The sequence below is a fragment of the Rattus rattus genome, chromosome 7 (assembly GCF_011064425.1).
Source record: "Rattus rattus isolate New Zealand chromosome 7, Rrattus_CSIRO_v1, whole genome shotgun sequence".
Lineage (NCBI taxonomy): Eukaryota > Metazoa > Chordata > Mammalia > Rodentia > Muridae > Rattus > Rattus rattus.
Genome location: NC_046160.1, coordinates 44,259,620 through 44,282,486, shown reverse-complemented (window position 1 = coordinate 44,282,486; position 22,867 = coordinate 44,259,620).

Sequence of the window (22,867 nt, the reverse complement as noted above, 5' to 3'; positions counted from 1 at the left end):
GGGTACTTCCCCTGTCCTCCTTTTCTCTCTCCGTGTATAAAGGGACATGAAGTTCTGGCAAGAGGGAGTCCAGCTACCCAACTGCTTTCCCCTTTAGCAGGTCAGCATCACCATACTCTGGTATCTGAATATCTATGCACCACTAATCACAGTGCAATGGAAACTTAGACAGTTTCTAGCTTATTGTGATTATAGTTTAGACTTGCCTAGACCTGTTTGAAACAGCGCTTCGCAGAATCAAAAGCTTCAGTTTTAGAGATGAAATGAAACAAAAGAGTAGCAGTGGAACGGAATCTACCCCTTCGAATTCTACCAACACAACAAACCTTGCTAGTGGTGAAATTATCCTTCTGTGGGACAAATTGATTCCTCGTGGGACCTCTCTCTATCACCCAATTGTATTGTGCTTAACTCAGTGCACTATATAGATAAGCGTGTGCACCAACAATAGAGAAAATGTATGCTTGGTTGGTTTGGGTGCATGAAGTCTGACAAAGGTCAGATAATTTGTGTGTGTGTTTAATAATGCAAAGTTGTTCGGTAAAATGACTCCAAGCATTCCTCATGCTAGACAATATAAACATTTCCAGACTTTAAATACTTACTTGAAAGAAGGAACTCATTATTAGTGTGCATTCAGCTTTTATACGACATTGTCAAGGTGGATGCTGTGGAGTTCTCCGCTTACCAGAATGGCGGGTCTGTTAGGCTCCCTGGTAGTGAAGGCTGATTTCAGGACCATACATGCAAGTTCACAAGGACTTTGAATGTAGGTTGAAATATTACTTGGTCACTCCAATTCTCTTTACAGAAAGTCAACCTATATGATTGGACATTGTTCCTAATCTAAAACTAAATAATTTTGTGATATCACAAACAACAACAATCAACTGCCTACAGAAAGCTGGAGGGAATTCACCTGAAATCATTACTATTAGCTTAACATCCATTTGGGGGAGAGAAATGTTATTAAGTTTATGTAATTCCCTTCATTACTAAATGAGCAACTGTCTACTACTGCCAAGGATTTCATGAGCTAAAAAGAGAAAAATAGGAAGAAACTATATTCTGGCTTGTCCTGGTTTATTTCTCTATTGCTGCGATAAAGGCTATGTCCAAAAGCAACTTGGGAAGGAAAGGGTTTATTTGACTTCTGTATGCCTAGTCTCAGACAATTGAGGGAAACCAAGGCAGGAACTCAGCACTGGGAGGCAGAAAATGAAGCAGAGGCCATGGAGGAATGCTGCTTACTATCTTGCTCCACAGGACTTGCTCACCTGATTTCTTTTAAAACTCAGGACGACCTGCTCATGGGTAGCACTGTCCCCAGTGGACTAGATCCTCCCACATTAATCATCAATCATTGATCAAAGCGATAATACCATATTGACTTGTCTACAGGCAATCTGAAGGACACATTTTTTTCTCAACCAAGGTTCTTTTTCCTAGATAACTCTAGCTTGTATTAAGCTGACAAAAATTTTAACCAACACACATACCATCAGTGAACACAGATATTTACATTAGGATTCATAATTGCAGTCATGACGTATCAACAAAAACTATTTTATGGTTGGGGGGTTCACCACAACATGTTGTGTTAAAGGGTCATAGCATTAGAAAGGTTGAGAATCACTTCTTTAAACTCTCTCTTCCTCTCTCTTTCTTCATGGTGTGGCATATAGTACCACTTAAATATAAACCGCATGTCTAGGATGAAAAATCATATTTGTTTACCAGTATGTTAGCTACTTAACCATCTCATTAGAGAGATGAACAGTCCTCTTCCATAAACAATAGCTTTATGGACTACAAGAAAATATAGAAATTCTGTTGATTTTACTGTCAATATAAAGCAGTATGCTAAGAATGTACTAGAAACTATAAATATTTTAGGAGGTTCTTATTACTTCACATTACTGGGCCAATCTTTCTAACAAAACTCTCTAAGAATTCAGGAATGGTATCTACACGGAATTCTGTCTTTCTACCCCATGTGTAAAACTTTGTAGGGTTGGGGATTTGGCTCAGTGGTAGAGCACTTGCCTAGCAACCGCAAGGCCCTGGGTTCGGTCCCCAGCTCTGAAAAAAAGAAAAAAAACAAAAACAAAAACAAAAACAAAAACTTTGTAAGTCCTTTGCCCTTTTTTTTTTTCTTGTATCATGGGCAGATACTTTTCTACCAAGATACTTGATACCATGACTAGTTTGCCTTTGTTCAATATTTCCCCATAACCAAGCATAACAGAGAATGCTCCCTGTTGGGCAGGCCTGAGGGAAAGACACACTTGCTTATTGGTGTTACACAACCAAGCTGGGGAGAAAGTCTTGAAACACCGTAGTGTCTTGCTCTTTGAATACTTCAACCTGCCATCTTTCTATGCCGACATTTGCAAGTGCACACTAATCTTCAACATAAAAAAAGCAGTCTGTGATATAAAATAACATTTGAACAGCAAAACTGGTCTATAGGAATATCTGAGCCCAACAGCATTGCATGTGCTCAGGAGCGACACCAAACTACTTACTTACATCTCGTGTGTTCTCTGCAGAAGGCAAAATATCCTGGTTACAAGTAACACACAGAATGATGCAGGGTCATGTAGAGATCTGAGAAGTGTTATAATAGTCCCGTGTATCAAACTCTGAAGGCTTGGGTTTTGATAATTTAACTCTTCTGACAGATCAATATGTGGTAACAATCTCATACGCACCGTGCTTCTCACCCACTCTTATTAAGAGGAATATCTGGTATAGCTACTCAGGTTTCTTTCCTTCTGGGACATTATGTCTGCTTTGGATCCATGATATAGGCCTGAGTGGGAGTGAAATAGATAAGAATTTTAGAAGAGTCAGGCCTGCTGTTGGTCGTTAAGCATATAGATCTTGGGCTACTCTTCTACCGCAGGTAGGATTAAATTCGGTACAAATAAAAGGAATTTGCCGTTAGGCCTTCCTTCCCTGAAATCATAAGCAGCCCAGGAATAAGCCATTACCAAGCCCTATCCAAATTTAGCAACAGTACACTTTGGAGACAACATAGGGGAGTGCAAAGCACAAACAAAGCTCGGGTTGTACAACATGAGCTTTACTTTTACTCCAGGGGCTGCTTCTCTCATTGGTGAAGTGATAGAGGCGTGTACTAAAGACAGAAAGGAGGCCCTTCTTGCTAACAATAAACTTTACCCTGCACTCCAGCCAATCTGAGGAAAATTCAGGAATCCATGCTCTTTTGTCTAGTGCTTTTTCTTTCCCTTTAGAAGATATTTTAAAAGATCAATTCATTTATTTACGTACATAAGTATTCCATACACACACACACACACACACACACACACACACACACACACACACACACACACATATACATATATATATATACCACATGCACTTTAGAATCCTATTCATTTAATTTTTAAGATTTGTGTGTTTTCACACTTTCTTATCTTCCCACTTCTTGCTTTTATTGACTATTCCCCTCGGCTCACCTTGCCCCTGATCACCCAGTGGCCTCTGCAGGCCAGGTGGGGGCCCCCTTGCGCTCTGTGGTTTTCCTGTCAGAGCACTCATCTCCTTTGCTGTTTGGTTTTCCTGACACGCCCATTGCTTTTCTCTTTTCTTTTCTTTGTGGTATATGCATACAGGCGTGTGACTGAACATGTACCTGTGTGCGTGTGGAGGTTAGAGAAGAGTGTCAGGTGTCCTCTCCATCACTTTCTACCATACTTCCCTGTGACAGGCTCTCTCACAGAACCTCTAGACTCAGGCTGGCAGCTACCAAACCCCAGTGAGCCTCCTGCTTTTGCCTCTCACCATTTTGGAATTACAAGCATCTGTGTCTGTGCCCAACTCTTTACGGTAGGCTGTGGGCATTTGAATATCAGGTTCCCATACTTGTGCAAAAGTCTTCTTACCCACTGAGCTATTTCTCCAGCCCCACTAAGTTGCTTTTCTGTATCTTCCATCAACAACTCTTCTTTCAACCATAGAGCCCTTGATTCGTTATATAACAATGGTGTTTAGTTTAGTGGCATAATTTTTAAAAATGAGTAAATGTATTATTGCTATGTGTTTTTACTGAAAGCTACAAATAATTACTAAAGCAAATATTTCTTGGGCACAGCTTTTCATTACTAAAACAGATAATGGGGATAATAAACTTATAAGGAGAAAGCTTTAGAGTTCAGACCATTGCTTGTGGATAGATGGAAAAGGAGCACATCATGGTGGGCACACATGAAAGGGAGCAAATTGCTCATCTCAGGGATAGAATAGAGAAAATAAAATTCTGGTGTCCCACAGTCCCTCTCAAGGACACACTTAATGACCCAAGACTTCCCACTAGGCTTCATCTTTCAAAGAAACCACCACTTCCCAATAGTGCAGGACAGGTACCCATTCTTCAACACATGCCCTTTAGGGAAGGCTTAAGATCCAAATTAGAGCAAATTGTGTGTGCCCATGGTTTCCAAAGTTTCACGACCATCTCATAAGTGCAAAACCTATTCAGTCCCTGATGCCTCAACAACTGTAACCTCATTCAAAAGTAAAATTTCTAATTTTCCTTCAAGATTCAAGACAAACTCAGCTAATTGCTTATGAAACAGTGAAGAAAGAAGCTATCCCCCTCCCCTGGTGGACAATGTTATAAGAGGCACAGAATAATCACCCAGCACTGTCCCGCGCTACGTCTCGCCAGCAGGAACGACGCGGCACACACAGGATCCTTCTGCAGAAAAGCTTCAATGCGTCTTGAGAGGGAGAGCATGAGCTTACAATGCGAAGACGCTGAGTGAGGAATAACCGTCCCTTATATAGGAAACTATCCTCGCCTAGGACGTGTCACTCTCTGACTGGTCGCTGCCAATTATGCCAGATGACGTACCATAACGTACGTGTCCCTTTGAGTAGGGAAGTTACCAGGCGCCTGCGTATTGCCCTTTTTACTAGGTGCGTTCTGCCGGATGCCGGTGCCATCTTGTAATGGAGTATGTAAGGACAGCTCCTCACATCTGTGAGGACAGCTCCTCGGACAGCTCCTCACATCTGTGAGGACAGCTCCTCGGACAGCTCCTCACATCTCCCCCTTTTCTGTTTTTTTAAGCAAACAGGACACCCAGATATAGGAGGGCGAAGACAGAGGTCATATCCTCGTACAAAGTTGGCGAACCTGTACAAGAGAGATACCCTTAGGCTGTTGTTGGGACCCAGGGCACTCCCGACCCCTCGCACTGCCATTTTTCGAGGGAGGGAAAACTGGGGCAGAAACCCTCATGTAATATGACATGCCTTCCAGGGAGCGTATTTGGTAGAACTTCCCTGTGCGATGCTAAGCTCGTCACCCCTCATGGGCTGCTCAAGCTGGACACTCTAATCCTGTGCAATGAACCGAGGTTCTAGGAGTGCAAGCGCTGTCCAGCCGGCGACCTTTGCTTGAGCATGGTCAACCAGATATCGGCTGACGCTCCTTGTTCAAGGGCTACAACAGGGAAGAACAAGGAGCAGAATGGAACAAGCCTCAAACAAGACCAACGCCCAGAAAGCTAAATATTAGATCTCCAAACTCCATGAGCCCCAACCAATGCTCTCTGAGTAGATGTGGGATCCCAAGAGTGGTGGGGCCGCGCCCATGTGGCTGTGCTTCTGCCCTCCCCAGAACCTCTCTCAGTCAACTCTGCGTCTCTAACTTTCTTTCGTAGATATCCAACCTTTCTGGCACCTCTAGCTTCCTGGGACCTCTGTTATAACTTATATTTCAGTCCCACAGCTCCACAATTCACCCTGTGAGGAAGACCTGCCCCATCACACACTGCCTAACCTCAGGGTTTTTTTTAAAATCTCAGCAGGAACTGTGACCCCAACTCTTGTATTCTTCATGCCAGCGAAATAGGTGTCATGGAGGTAACACCAAGGTTTGATGGCCAATGAGCTGGACATGGGCTCTCTTGAACAACAGTTGCAATGGCTTCTGCTGCCTGGATACAGCTGTCTAGACACTATGGGTCTGAAGGATACCCTGAGTCTTTTACCAAAAGGTTCTACCCTGGAAAGTCTCTTAAAGACTTTGGAATTTCTGCCTTTCTAAGCCTCTGGTGGTTGAGGTCTTGCTGATTCCTGAGATACACTTGACGTCATTCCTACTACATGGGTGAAAAACATTTGACTTAATTCTCCTTGGTGTTAGAAACAAAACTCTTATAAAAGTGTTTCTTTTCTCATAAAACTGAGGCAAGATCTGCTCTGTTCCTTGTTCTTTCTGATTATCAGTACAAATTTGGCTAAGAGTAGCCATCAATATTAGTGTCACAGTGTTAGTACTGAGAAGGTTTGCATTTTTTCTATCAGATAATCTTTAAGGTTAATCTTCCACAGGCCTTCAAGATATGGACAAAATCCAGTCTATTCTTTGCCAGGATATCACACAGGTAACTTTCAATAATTGCCATTGTCATAAGAGCCTAATCAGCCTAATCCTCCCTGTCTGCATTCCTATTATGATAATGGTCTTTTGAGTTCTCTCATGAATTTAGGATTTCAATAATTTGTTTTAGGTTTTTCTTTAAAGAAAATAATTGTCCTTATTATTTTATGGCTTACCAAAGTGTCTGTTGTAATGTCTCTCTTTTCATCTCTAATTTTATAATTGGGTTCTTCTCTTTCTTTTGATTACTTTTAGCCAAAGGCTTGTCAATCTTGTTCATTGTTTGGTTCATTGTTTCAAAGAACCAAAACTCGTTATTGATTCTTTGTATTCACCAAAAGTTTTTTTTATTAAGTTCTATTTACAGTATCCAACACCATCAGATAGAGCCAAATATCAATTATCTAGGCATCCTTCAATTAAATCACATGCACAACCAAGATTGATAATTACAGGCATCTGTGCTGTGAGAACAGGGTTATCAAAATATAAAGATATTTTGAAATAGACACATCGAAGATATGTGAGCACACAGTAAAGAATGACAACTATATTTTAATAAGAGTATTGATGTTTTATTTGAACTGCTTCGTTGTTCCTTGTAGGAAAAGAGATGTTCAATGTGCTCTGTGATGACTGGCAACTATTCATATTGGCATGGAGTCAGGCAGAGGAAACTCCAGAATAAAGCTTCCAAGGTCAAGCCCAGAACCTCAGAGGTCAAGGTAGAAATATGAGCTGAAAAAAGGAAAGTCAATAGGACAGGAAGCTTCATGATTCTCCCCAATTCTCTCCAGAATTAAAAAACTGCACATACAACTTGAGTTTTTGTTCCTCTCCTTGTAGATGAGTCACTGAATCTTGATCCTCAGTTCTTCATGCTGTACATGAAAATGACAAGTGCACACACTGCCTCAGAGTGTTTGGGAACAATAACATATGTTGATTTCTTATTAAAATGTCTAAAATTTAGTAAAAAAGTAAAAGTAACCACGATAGTTATTAATTCTTGATAATATTCTGTATGGTCTGGAGAATGATCTACAACTTCTGGACTTCGGGTTTCAAATGAATAAATTATTGTATCAAACAAAAGTCAAAGAACAAATTGTAATTATGGGTAAAAGAGGCAGACAGAGAGCAAAGCATCATTTAATCTGATACAAACCCATCAGAGATGACCAGAGTAGCTGGATAAAGCAAATGTAAGTAATGTCATCAAATTGTGGGCTCGCAATTCTCCAGAAGAACTCTCCTGTGGTGAAGCTATCAGCAAGAGTTCATGATAGAGGTGTTTCTCTACAGCTGTGCTTTGAGCTTCACATATCTCATTTTATACTACAGGATAAACAATGGTAACCTCTCTTTTTAATAGTTTACCTTCTAGCTGTTCTCAAGGATACAGCATGACCCAAGACATGGAGTTTGAAGGTTATTTGATATAAACATGACTGAATGTGAGATAAGGGAAGGCCTTGTGTCCAGAGTCCACTTCCAAAAAGCTTAAAAGCACATAGTAAATTAATGTATATATTTTCCCTTCATTTCTTACAATATTTCCCAAAAAGGGCATATTTAAAATCCCATTGAACATATGTTGTTTCAGAATATGCAACTTGTTTACAAACATAGATAAGTAAGTAAGCATCTAAACAAACCCAGTTGGCATGCTTTCATGAGAGGAACAGCAATCATGACCTGAATAATGACTGAGCTTCATCTCACTGGATCAGCGTCCAGGCCAGCAGTGGCCAGGACAAGACTAGACCATACCTGAGGATTTAGGCCAGTGGGTAAATTTACGTATGTGTGGGTAATGTCTATTGCTTCAATCTGAAGGGACAAACATGTATAATTAAGAGGACATATATGAGGTATTCATTTTTTGCTACAGACATACTAGGATTATGAGTTTATTAGACATGTGTACACTTTGCTCATGAGACCCTTACCTCCAATCCTAAGAACATTTGAGCATAGCTTTATTGCTTCTCTGACACTTTCCCACCATTAATTATGCAGTCCTTATGAAAAGAACAACCAGATATTATTTCAACCCATTTGGGCTTCTATAAAAAATATCCTAAACAGGGTGGTATATTAACAGCATATTTATTTCTCACAATCTGAAGGGGGAGGAAAGTCCAAGGTAACTCACCAGTAGATTCTATAGTGTCAGGATTTTGGTGAGTACCTTCTTTTCACATATAAGTGCCTTTTTGTGGCTTCCTCAGTGGTGGAAGGGGTCTGCAGCTTCCCATGTTCTCCTTCATAGGCACAGGAATCCTGTCATGAGGTTATTCTCATGACTGCTTTAGTTTCCCAAGGTCCTTCCTCCTATATGGTTGCCTGGAGAACTGGGTTTTGATGGGAATTTTGTGAACACAGAAACATTCAGACTGTAGCAGACCCTCATGCTGGGATAGCTTCTACTTTGGGCTTGCACAGATCTTGGTTCTCACCTTGCCCTTTTCTCTTAATCCAAAAGCCCATCCCCTGGAATAGCGCAACCCACATTTAGAGTAGGCCTTCCAACAGAGTTAAGCGAATCTAGAAACTCACTCACAGTTTGTTTTGCTAGATAATTTTAAATCTTGTCAAACTGACAATCAATCCTAGCCTTCACAGACATTTTTCTCTGAAAGTCTATAGTTTTGTACTGATATAGTATTACTAAAATTAAAAAAAAAAACCATTTCTAGTCTTTCAAATCACAGTATTTATATTACAAAGCAATAGTAGGTTCATGATGCGGAAAGTAAGTGTCCCGGCATTATCCAGAATATGTGAAGCTTGACTCGTCAGATACAGACCTTGACAGCTAAAGTATATCAGTGGCCATGCCGATATCTAGAGAGAAGCAACTCCTCATATTGCCTGGTGTAGTTTTCTAGGTATTTCCTATCAGAGCATGATGATAAAGCAGTTTCCAAGGGACAGGATTTGCTCAAATCAGTTGATACGTTCTACTTAAAATGGTAGACAACCTTTCTTACTGCTGGTGACTCTATTCTTACCTAATTTCATTGAATTAGATCTAAAGACAAATTTCCTATAATTTTCATCTAACACAAAGAAATTTTTGTTTCTTCACCAGGTTGAAATCAAAGAGGGATAGAAAATAATGAAAAAAAAAAACTTATAGTCACTCCAAAGCTATAACTTATATTAAACCAGGCTTTTTTGGTAATTGTTATGTATAGGAAGTGAAAGCTCTTTACATGTTTGACATGATGAATACACTTGTGAAAGAGCAGTTCCTTATGTAGAGTGGGTAGTTATAATTTCCTTCATCTTTTAAAATACAGCATCAGTGAGAAACTGTTATATCAAATGTCAGTGTCAACTCTATTAAGTTTAGGGACATTCAGACACACAGGAAGGAGGAAATTAACCAGCCAGATGCCCAAACGTTTGGCATCCATGAAATTCCACTGAAGTGATGGCCCGCTCCTCACAAAGTCATTTTGCTGAGTCGGCTCTGAGACTAGGCCTGCAATTATCCATCCACATCCCTGGGAATACTGGTGAATTTAAAGCTGACATAATTCTTAAATGTGCTAAAGATGTTTGTTGTTTAAAGATCCCATGGGTAACTTATTTTTTAAAATAAATAAGCATTTCATCAGGAAAGTTTCTATCCTCTCTTCCTTTTTTGGAAAAAAAAAAGCAAATCTATAAAATTTTTTATGTCACTCTTTATAAATGGATTTCAAAAACAAGTTGTGGACATTTTAGAATTATTTTTATTACATATCTTTTATACCATCTATTTTTACAGTGTTATAAATATTAGTATTTAAGATTTCTTCTTGGCTCACAAGAAAGAGATGCTCTGTTTAGTGCTGTTGGATCGCCTTTTCTCAATCTCCTCCAGGAAGAGCAAACTTCAGCTGAGCCATAGGATTTGGAAAGATATGAATTTACTGTGTCTCTTTGCTACACAGGAAGAATGCGTTCTTCAGACCCCGCCATCACTCATGTATTCTTTCTCACAAATGCATTTTTAAAAAGTATTAACATGCTGGAATGAACAAATGAATGGGTTTCAAATAGAGCTCTACCAACACGTGTCTGAGATTTTCTTTCACCTACAGAAGCTGTTAATTTCTCCAGAACGCTCTTGAAGATCTGGGTCTCCTGATGTTGGAGATGATAATGAGGTTGTCAGGATCAGCAGGTTAGGAATCTTAGCCTGGCTTGGACTCTCTCAGTGAACTGAACTGTTGCTTCTGTCTCCAACTCGCAGAAAGGAGCGACACCACAGCGTTCTTCTCAAAGCGGTTTATTCAGGAACCTTACAACATGCGAATAGGAATCTTTCTTTTCTTTTCTTCCCTCCCCTTCTCAGCCCCTGAGCACACTCCCTTATACCCTCCCTCAACTCCGCCTCCTCCGTCCAGACTGCATAATCTCAGTTCATAGGTCCACGTCACATGGCCTGCTCTTGCGTCATGGTGCGCCTGCGCAGCTCTCACAATGGGCGTGGCTAGTTTCAGGTGTGTGAGGAAGTCAGGTGCTAGTCATGAGACTTAGCTGCAGTCCCCGGCGCCATCTTGGGACTGCCGCCACACCCGCTCCCCACACTGAACCTTGGTTTCAGTAAGATGTTTAGGTGATCATAAGTATGCTAATGGCAGAAGACTCTTTTGGGTCATTTAAAATAGTCTAAACTATTAAAAAAAAAAGATCATTTGTCCTGGGTATGGTAGAGATTTGGCTCCTTAACCATTCACCGCTCTTCCCTGTATGGTCATGGAACATTTCTCTATTCTTTGATTTTTCTAGCCCCCTATTGAAAATTTCGTATTATATACACTTTATTCTTACATTCAGTTGAAACAATATTAACTATACATACTTCTTTCCTCCTTCCATCTGTATCTTGTTTTTATATTTTTTTATTTTTTTTAAGGCTTAAAACGGATGCATTCTGTTCAAGCCCCTGAATCTGTAGTTTAGACTATAAACGATCCTAAAGTGGGAAATTAGTGACAGAGTAATGGCTTTGGTGGCTCAAAAGTGGTTGACAATTACACATAAAACACATGTGTGTGCAACAGACTCATAGTGGTTGATAATTACACATAAAACACATGTGTGTGCAACAGACTCATAGTGGTTGATAATTACACATAAAACACATGTGTGTGCAACAGACTCATAGTGGTTGATAATTACACATAAAACACATGTGTGTGCAACAGACTCATAGTGGTTGATAATTACACATAAAACACATGTGTGTGCAACAGACTCATACATGCGTGGTGTCAGGAGGCGAGGGCCTGAAAAAGCCACCGTTTCCACCCTGTGGACCGTCTCTGCCTTTCCCACCTCGATGTGAGAGTCTGATTCTTCTCCAACAGCCTTTGATAGGTACCAAAGACAGAGTCTGCAGCATGGTTCCAGCCCTCTCCATAATTGGAAATTTGTGTGTCTGCTTTCATCTGGCAAACCTGTGTGTGTGTTAGTTGTGTTGCTGGGTAAGCACACTCGGTCAGTGCTCAGAAAGAGCTACACATAATTCCTGTAGGGAGCATTTAAAGGTGTTTTTTTTTTTTTTTTTTTTGTTTTTGTTTTTTTTGTTTTTTAAATCCTGGACGCTGGGGACTTGTTCTTGCGATGGCAGCCCCAGTCATAGCTGCTGATTGAGCAGTAGGTTCATTCACTGACAGGTTAAAATAATTAGTGTCGTGTTTGCTGATACGTTCCAGGAAACACAGCTTGCTTTGACTCAAACAAATAACCAATTATCTCTGATTCTGTTTGTAGTCCATACAGATGCAGCCTACTCCTATACCTGGCTAGGAGCTGCAATTTTACAGGCCGCACTTTTGTGTTCAAAAGCCTTTGTGCAGAATCCTCCTGTGTTTCTTGATTTAATTGGTTGATGTGGTTATGAGGCACTGAACAAGCAGTTCTCACACCTAATGAAGATTTTGTATGAGCGCTCACTTGATCAATAACAACTCGGCTTTTGTTTTATTTATTATTGTCATGATGATGATGATGATGATGATGATGGTGATGATGGTGATGATGGTGATGATGATGATGGTGGTGGTGATGGTGATGATGATGGTGATGATGATGATGATGATGGTGGTGATGGTGATGATGATGATGATGACGACGTGTGTGTGTGTGTGTGTGTGATGTGAGTGCGTTGTGAGTGGGTGTATGTATGCCCACAGTGTCAATGTGGAGGTCAGAAGACAAGTCTGTGAGGTTGGTTTTCTCCTTTAACCTTCATGTGGCCTTCTGGGGTCAAACTCCATCAATGAGGCTTGGCCAGGCAAGTGCTTTTACTCAGCTATTTTCACTTTTAAATTGGGCTTGGTTAAAAAAAAAAGTGTCAGTGTTTAAGAGAGGTTGAAAATTGCTTATGTGTGCTTGTCTCACAAAAGTTAAGACCACACAGCAAAATCAGCCCAAACGGGGGGTCTTGAGCAGCTTTAAGGGACTCTTCCACTTCTAGTCTTTCTTTCATTTCTTCAGCAAATGAGACAGACACCAGGCTTACTGTATAGAAAGAACAATTCAGAGAACATGTGCCTGTGAAGTTGATTGGTTAAAGATAGGGGAGGAGAGTGGGTAAGATTGAAAGTTTCTATGTCTGCTATGCTCCTGTGAACAGGGACCTTGGAGATTGAGGGTCTAGGAATCAGCAACCTGAATCAGACTCCACCCTGACTCTACTACCTGGTATTACACACTGTGAGTGTGCAAATGTGTGGTCAACAAAAATAAAGGTTTTCCTAAATATATTTAGTATTTTTCTTTCTCTCCTTTCTTTTTCCTTTCTTCACTCTCTCTCATCCACTTCCTAATAAAAAGGAAACTAGGGTTCTCCTTCGAGTTCTAGCTTTGCTAATAAAAGATTTATAAACATACCTATAAGGAAGGAGGCTCAATAGTTTCATTCCTGCTTGAGAAACAACAACAATAACAAAAATAAACAAATGAAAAAGGCAGAGACGCTGTACATGCAGACATATGCCAGGAGGAGGGAGAAGGAGAGGAAGTCACGGCTTTAAACTTTGGCACCTAGATCAGAGATACAGTGAGGAAAACCGGAACTGCAGAAAAGGCAAGCTTAGGGTTTTAATGAGTAACTAACTGAAAAGAGATGAACGTGCTGAGCCCTGGTTGCAGATCGGCGTTCAGAGGGCACCAGTTCTAGACCCTGGTGTCCCAAGAATAAGGCCTTGTGGTTAGAGATAGAAATAAAGATGATCTGTATGAAAGGAAAATCACTTCTGAGAATGGAAGAGAACTAATGGGCTGCTGAAAGTGTAAAACAGCATCCGGCCTAAAGGCGTACGCGTTCTCTATAGGAAGGACACTTACATGGCATCTCCCTGTCCTCTATTTCTTGGACTTTATCTCCTACAAGTAGATCAGAGGTCACAAGCCTTAAGAATTGATCAGCTATGTGATCAAAAGTATAAAGATTAGCTCAGCAAAAGAAATCTTAACACTTAAAATCTCAGTGCAAGTAAGTATCATGAATACATCTGGCTACGCATTGAGAACTACTTTTCTAAGATTCTAGGGCCACTTGGCTTTATTTGCCTCTCAGAAGTCTGGTAGCACACACATCCAGCTAGCTTCATCCTAGATGGCTACATTTTAATACAAATCACACGCAAAATACTGGGCAGAAATGTGAAGTTGTGTGGGGTGGAGAGCATCCAGTGAATCTAGGCACAGCCTTTGTAAAGTCCTAAGCCCACAAAGAATCAGGATTGGATGGCCTTCTGAGTTCAGGAGACAAAAGGAATGAATCAGAAGATGTGAGATAAATCTTCAGGGAACATAGACCTGGAGATGTGTGTGACATAAAAGTCTTAACTGTGTTCACTACTGTGTGAGACAATGGTAAAGTATACACAGCTTTTATACAAGATGGTTTTATGGGTTTTTTTTTTCTTTTTAAAAAATTAAATTTATTTATTTTTTTCTTATTCACTTTACATCCTGCTCACTGTCCCTTTCCTGGTCACCCCCTCTCACAACCCTTCCCCATCCCCTTCCCCTTCTCTTCCAAGTGGTACCCCCACCCTGTGTATTCCCTCTTCCTTGTGCACCAAGTCTCTGCAAGGCTAGGCACTTCCTCTCCCTCTGAGGCCAGACAGGGTAGACCAGCTGGAAGAACAAATCCCAGATACAGACAAGGGATTTTTGAGGCAGTCCCCGTTCCAGTTGTTTGGGACCCACATGAAGACCAAGCTGTGCATCTGCTACAAATGTGCGTGGGGCCTAGGTCCAGCCTGTGTATGTACTTTGGTTGATGGTTCATACACTGAGAACTCCAGTTAGTTGATTCTCTTGGTCTTCCTGTGGAGTTCCTATCCCCTTCAGGGCTGTATTCTTCCATAAGACTCCCCAAGCTCCATCCACTGTTTGGCTGTGGGTATCTGTATCTGTCTGACTCAGCTCCTAGGTGGAGCCTCTCAGAGGTCAGCCATGCTAGACTCCTATCTGCAAGCATAACAGAGCATCACTAATAATGTCATGGATTGGTGCTTGCTCATGGGATGGGTCTCAAGTCGGGCTGGTTTTCCTCAGACTCTGCTCTACCCCTCATGCCTGAATTTCTTGTAGATAGGATACATTTGGGGTTGAAAGTTTTGTGAGTGGGTTGGTGTCTCTATCACTCCACTGGGGGTCCTGCCTGGCTTACATACAGGAGGTGGCCTCTTCAGGCTCTATACCCCTAGTGTAGTAGTCACAGCTAAGGTCACCCCCATTGATTCTTGGTCACCTCGCTTATCCCAGGTCTCTGTCTCGTCCTGGAGATGCCCTCCACCTCCTCACCCCAGTTAGTTGCAGATTTCCATTCTTATTTTATGACCTGGCTTATGAATGTGTCTTAGTTCCCATCTGGACTCTGCACTGGGCTACATGATGTTCTGGTGGAGAGCAGAACACAAACGCTGTGCTTGTAAACATTCGCAATTTGGCTCAGATAAGAAGCAAAAGGAATTATGGAGAGCAATATGCATTATGGTCTATGTTTATCTGGGGGGTTTTCACGTCAGCTAAGGGGCTCTGCATGATCAATTAACCCTGCAGGAGCTGCTATCAAAAAGGCAGCATTGAGTGTCTCATGAATGCATACTTGATCTGCATAAGGGGGAATCCAAAGAAAACAGAAGGTTGCAAAATCAAATAAGACAATGCATTTCTATGTATACAGGGCTTTTGAGGGACCACCCATTTCTACACTCTTCTCTCTGAGATTTACATCACAGCCTTTGCTGTTTTTTTTTTCCTCTCATTCACAATGTTAGGTTTGAGCCTGCTTTCTAGTTCCAAGCAGAGCGTGGGAGCTGGTCCACAATAGGCCCACCCCCACTATGGGAGCTGGTCCTCAAGAGGCCCATCCCCAGTATGGGAGCTGGTCCACAAGAGGCCCATCCCCAGTATCAGCAGAGGCAGTAGGAGGTTTCAAGGAATGCATAGTGGATTTGTAACCCCATTAGTTCCCCTGCTTGGCAGTACCTAAGATCGAATCTGCTTCTCCTTGGAAACATCCTACTACTTCTGCTTTGACTGGGGATGGGTTTTTCTCCCTAACTGAAAACATTTTGAGGCCTTTGCAGTGCAGGTACCAAGGAGGTCAGCTTCTGCTGTAGTCAGTTCTCTTTGTCCTTTTTTCTTTGTAATGGAGTGGACCTCATCTGTTGCTGGGATGGGTTCCTCGGGACTGATATACCTGTGTCATTAATGAGATGCTGCTTTGGTTTCTCTTTTGATCCTAAGTTTACTTATCTGATATTTAGTTGACTTTTTCTCCATGGGCTAGGTGAAAAGGATGCCTTTGAAGTGAGAAGTGAAGAGGAAAAGTGAGCCTTAAAAGCCTGCCTTTCTTTCTTTCTTTCTTTCTTTCTTTCTTTCTTTCTTTCTTTCTTCCTTTCTCTCTCTCTCTCTCTCTCTCTCTCTCTCTCTCTCTCTCTCTCTTCCTTCCCTTCTTCTCCCCCTCTCTCTTTCCATAAAATTATGGACATCAAATGCCTTCTTTCATGAATCTTATTTCATTCTTCTGCAATAAAGTATGATCTGTGCAGGACAGAATGTGGCCAGGTAATGCAGTCACCTGACTAGCATCAGGAAGGAAGACAAAGGTCTTCTATACCCAGTCATTCCTGGTAAGATGCTGGATGCTGATCTACCATAGGTATCTTATAGCTTCTCCCAATGTATCAGGGGTTCTTAAAGATGCACAGTGGGTGTACAACCCTTTTGGTGGGTGTGGCCACTGGGGCCTGTGACTAAATGGCATGGATGAACTCCTGTTTTCTGTAGAGTACAGGTATCAGAACAGCAATTATAGATCTGGTTTTCTTTTCACGTACTGCCTTCTTTAGCTGAGTGATTAAAATATAGTGACATCTAGTAAGTATTTTGAATGTTTGAATCAGTACCCTTGTTTAATTAAGAGTGAAGATTTTAGACAAGTCTGTAGGGAATATTTTCAATTAGAAAGTTTTAATTATTTTTCAAATGAAAGCCACTTACCTAGGTGATGTTGAAGACTGTTTCCATCGAATACTTTCCAACAGTGCTACAAGGTTGCCCAAGAAGATTATTTGGAAGGCCCAATAGATTAAAATACATTCTAGGAGAGAGATTTCTTTGATTGAGACCACCAGCAAATGGCAGCCAAAGACAAGCCTACAGGCCTAAAGTTTACATTTGCAGTAGAAGACCCAAAATGTCTCTTGCATGAATGCTTTCTAATGCTTAAGATCTAAATTGTGGAATCTGCTCCTAATGTTATTTTTGACTCACTGGTGAGAGGTATTAATAGGACAGAAATGGGGGCAGAAGTGGAAGGAGTCGGTTGCTTTCACCACCCACTTGGTCTGAGAACATCAAAAGAAAATTACATATGGATGCACTGAAAACTAATGGCTGTGCCCACCAGTCATAGGAGCTGGAAAGACAGGGAGAAAAGTTAGTTTCAATCCCAGAATAATGAAAACTAAACTAGTTCAGCTGAGCCACATCAGGTAAGAAGGAAGGCCTTGGAGCTCTGGGCAAAGTGGAGAAAGAGGAAGAAGAGGATTCGAAGAGTTTGCCATGCGATGTGTGCCACCTGCTATAAGACAGTTCCCCCCTGACTCTTGCCTGGCTCTGGCAGGAGCTTGGCCTCTGGCTCCTGGCCTCATTGTGAGATTGGAAGGGCCCTTTGGCCATACTTACTCTGTGCATAGTCTGCATTTACCAGGAGTCATCATTCACCAAAGTAAATGCTGTTTTTCATTGTTCAGCTAAACTCCCCTGTTGTACAGACAGACCTGTCAACCCACACGAGAGGACACTCTGATGTTTTAATCGAGTTAAGGCATTTATTGTGATAAAATAAAAACAGTGTCTCCCCTGTTGTGGCAGACACCCTGGGGAGAGGCTTGGGAGTGTGTGTTACTATGCCAGGCGGTTACAGACTATTTGTAAGGATACTGGAGGCTTACCTGTCCTGGCTTGGCATCTGAGTTCTGTATAGAGGATACAAAAATAAGGGAGTTGGACACATCTCAGGAAGCAGGCCTGGCCACTAGGTGTTGGAGGTCTGTTTCCATCTGATAACCCCGTCAGTTCCCTGTATCAGCCCCCTGAGGCCTGTTTGCATTGTTTCTGTCATGTCTCTTTAATAGAAAGATTGCCTGTGAAAATGTTATCTGGTCAGAGACAATGATTATCACCTAAGTCCTTATCCACTTGAGGTGACATGTCTGTTATTTTGGCAGAAGAGGTTTCCTATCTTTGTGGTGGAAAATTGTTTTTGGCTTGTCACCCTGTAGGATTCCTGCTTCCCATAGCCTCACAACTTATCAGCTTTGCTTTATAGAGATAAACCCTCACACTTAGAAATGCATACATTTGAAATCCAAGTCATGGTTGCAGTCGTGATAATGTGAGAGGGGAAGGTTAAGAAACCCAATTTTTATATTGTTTTCAGAGGAAAACAACAACCAGATGCTTGTAGAATCTGCTGTAGGGGGAAATATTCCTGTTTCAAGAAGCAAAAAAAAAAATTCATTCTTGCCTTTGTAAAGTGAATATCCCAGTTACAATGCAATACCAGGGCACACACATTCCTCTCAGTATCTTAGTGTGAATTGTCAAGTGTCTGTGGCCTGATAGAAAGGACAGACTGGCCAGGATCTGACTCCCTTATATGTCCATGTTTAAGGAACACCGATTAGATGAGCTTTATGCCGTACAGCATTATGTCTATAATGAAAGACATCTGTTGAACGTGGACATGGACGAGGACTCCGAAAGCTCATAAGGCTTTTTGCTCATTGGCACCAAACAGAGAGACAAACCAAACTGCTCCTCATCAGACCTGCTTGTAGCTTGCACTCTTCTTGCTTGTACCCTTTCTGGTTCCCAAATAAAGGCAGAATTCCATATTCATGTGGCACAGCAGCCCACTGGCCATTTCTCTGGACTCTGGCCAACTATCTTATGCACCAACAGTACTAGAATTTTTCATCCTCCTCTGGTGGCTTAGCAAGTGACAGGAAAAGCACCCAGATGTAAACAACACACCGAGCCAGCAGGAAGGCTGGAAAGGGGCCAGCCAGGCCCTCCCGGACAACACTGCATGGTGTAAGGGACCTGGCACAGTCCAGCCCCTCACCCTCCTGGCCAGCACAACTGATACTGTACCTGCTAATTATGAGAGGCCTGTTCGAGTGTGAGATTCCATTTTAGATCTGACTTGACACATCAACTATCCTGGCAAAGTTGTTTCTCAAGGGCACCAAGCTATTAATCAAAGGTAGGCCAGGCTGTCACACCTACTTTGCTCTGAAGTTCTCGTGCACATGAGGAAGCATGGCTGAGGGGAAAGCCAGACTTTTTAAAAGTGTTGTTACTCCTTGGGCAAGATGGGGCATAGTGCCTTGGATATTTATCAAAGCCCAGTCGGCAAGCACATGCTGGCTGAGTCAAAGGAAGGTCTGCTATGGAATTATTCTTATCTGTCTGTCTGTCTATCTATCTATCTACTTGCATATCTATCTATCTATCTACTTACTTATCTATCATCTGTCTGTCTGAAAGTATAAATAATTTTACATGTATATGAAATTTTAATATATAAAATATTAATGTATTATCACTTGAATGAATTCATAAGCAATGTAAATCAGAGCAGTTTGAGCTTTATATTCATAGACCTTCTTTGCATTTAAAAATCAAACAATAGCTATTTGTTAAATTCAATATTCTTATAATATAATTTGATCATGTTATCCCATACTACCCAAACTTCTCCCATATCTAACCCTTACAAACCTATGTCCCTATGCATCCAACTTGCAGTTTTCTTTTTTGCTCCCAGGGACAGAAGCACAGTCTGTTTCTGTGTGCTTTCATGTATGTGTATATATGTTTCTGCTCTCCATAAAACTTGTCTGAGCACAGAAACCTTGTTTTTCCTACCTTATTATTCTTTAAATTAGTGGATTAAAAAGAACCAATTTCTGAGGCGTAGATGACCTCACCATGATGTCATCATGGAAGGCTCTACCTGGGATTTTAAGCATTCTCATGTTGGATGAAGCCCAGAGGACAGTCACAGGAGAAACTTGTCTGTGCTGTTTTGATTGTGAACTGATGCTTTCAAGAACTACGTGGCCTCTCCTCCCTTCCTTGGAATTCTCACTCTTCAAAACCAACAGATCTGGTAAAGAGCTGTTAAGGTTGAGTCTATTACTATACCGCTTTGTGCCTTTTAAACCCCGTCCTGAACATTTAAACAAATTTGCGACTTTTTAAGAAAAAGAAACATGGGGAAGTCCCACACCCGCGGATCCCGGCCCGCAGCAGCTCTCTGCTCCCAAAACCCGTGGGAGAGAGACCTCACCGCCTGGTCAGGTGGGCACTCCTGAGGCTGCAGAGCGGAAGAGACCACCAACACTGCCCACCCCTGCCCACATCCCTGGCCCAAGAGGAAACTGTATAAGGCCTCTGGGCTCCCGTGGGAGAGGGCCCAGGAGAGGCAGGAGCCCTGCCTGAGACACCGCCGGAACCTGAAGGAAACAGACCGGATAAACAGTTCTCTGCACCCAAATCCCGTGGGAGGGAGAGCTAAACCTTCAGAGAGGCAGACACGCCTGCGAAACCAGAAGAGACTACTCTCTGCACACATTACTGATTCCAGGGGAAAACACCGGAGGCCATCTGGAACCCTGGTGCACGGAGGCTCCCGGAAGAGGCGGCGCAGATCTTCCCGGTTGCTGCCACCGCAGAGAGCCCGTGGGCAGCACCCAGGAACGAACTTGAGCCTCAGGACCACAGGTAATACCAACTTTTCTGCTGCAAGTGACCTGCCTGGTGAACTCAAGACACAGGCCCACAGGAACAGCTGAAGACCTGTAGAGGGCAAAACTACACACAGAAAGCAGAACACTCTGTCCCCATAACTGGCTGAAAGAAAACAGGAAAACAGGTCTACAGCACTCCTGACACACAGGCTAATAGGACAGTCTAGCCACTGTCAGAAATAGCAGAACAAAGTAACACTAGAGATAATCTGATGGCGAGAGGCAAGCGCAGGAACACAAGCAACAGAAACCAAGACTACATGGCATCATCGGAGCCCAATTCTCCCACCAAAACAAGCATGGAATATCCAAACACACCAGAAAAGCAAGATCTAGATTCAAAATCATATTTGATCATGATGCTGGAGGACTTCAAGAAAGACATGAAGAACTCCCTTAGAGAACAAGTAGAAGCCTACAGAGAGGAATCAGCAAAAAATCCTGAAAGAATTCCAGGAAAACACAATCAAACAGTTGAAGGAATTAAAAATGGAAATAAAGCAATCAAGAAAGAACACATGGAAATAACCCTGGATATAGAAAACCAAAAGAAGAGACAAGGAGCTGTAGATACAAGCTTCACCAACAGAATACAAGAGATGGAAGAGAATCTCAGGAGCAGAAGATTCCATAGAAATCATTGACTCAACTGTCAAAGATAATGTAAAAGCAGAAAAAAAAGCTACTGGTCCAAAACATACAGGAAATCCAGGACTCAATGAGAAGATCAAACCTAAGGATAATAGGTATAGAAGAGAGTGAAGACTCCCAGCTCAAAGGACCAGTAAATATCTTCAACAAAATCATAGAAGAAAACTTCCTAACCTAAAAAAAGAGATACCCATAGGCATACAAAAGCCTACAGAACTCAAATAGATTGGACCAGAAAAAAAACACCTCCCGTCACATAATAGTCAAAACACCAAACACAAAATAAAGAAAAGAATATTAAAAGCAGTAAGGAAAAAAGGTCAAGTAACATATAAAGGCAGACCTATCAGAATCACACCAGACTTTTAAGCAGAAACTATGAAGGCCAGAAGATCCTGGACTGATGTCATACAGACCCTAAGAGAACACAAATGCCAGCCCAGGCTACTGTATCCTGCAAAACTCTCAATTAACATAGATGGAGAAACCAAGATATTCCATGACAAAACCAAATTTACACAATATCTTTCTACAAATCCAGCACTACAAAAGGATAATAAATGGTAAAAAAGCCCAACATAAGGAGGCAAGCTATACCCTAGAAGAGGCAAGAAACTAATCGTCTTGGCAACAAAACAAAGAGAAGAAAAGAACACAAACACAACCTCACATCAAATATGAATATAACAGGAAGCAATAATCACTATTCTTAATATCTCTCAACATCAATGGCCTCAACTCCCCAATAAAAAGACATAGATTAACAAACTGGATCATAATGAGGACCCCCTGCATTCTGCTGCCTACAGGAAACACACCTCAGAGACAAAGACAGACACTACCTCAGAGTGAAAGGCTGGAAACAACTTTCCAAGCAAATGGTCAGAAGAAGCAAGCTGGAGTAGCCATTCTAATATCAAATAAAATCAATTTTCAACTAAAAGTCATCAAAAAAGATAAGGAAGGACACTTTATATTCATCAAAGGAAAAAATCACCAAGATGAACTCTCAATCCTAAATATCTATGCCCCAAATACAAGGGCACCTACATACGTAAAAAAAACCTTACTAAAGCTCAAAACACACATTGCACCTCACACAATAATAGTAGGAGATTTCAACACCCCTCTCATCAATGGACAGATCATGGAAACAGAAATTAAACAGAGCGTGAACAGACTAAGAGAAGTCATGAGCCAAATGGACTTAACGGATATTTATAACGTTCTACCCTAAAAGCAAAAAAGGATATACCTTCTTCTCAGCTCCTCATGGTACTTTCTCCAAAATTGACCATATAATTGGTCAAAAAACAGGCCTCAACAGGTACAGAAAGATAGAAATAATCCCATGCGTGCTATCGGACCCCGGCCTAAAGCTGGTCTTCAATAACAATAAGGGAAGAATGCCCACATATACGTGGAAATTGAACAATGCTCTACTCAA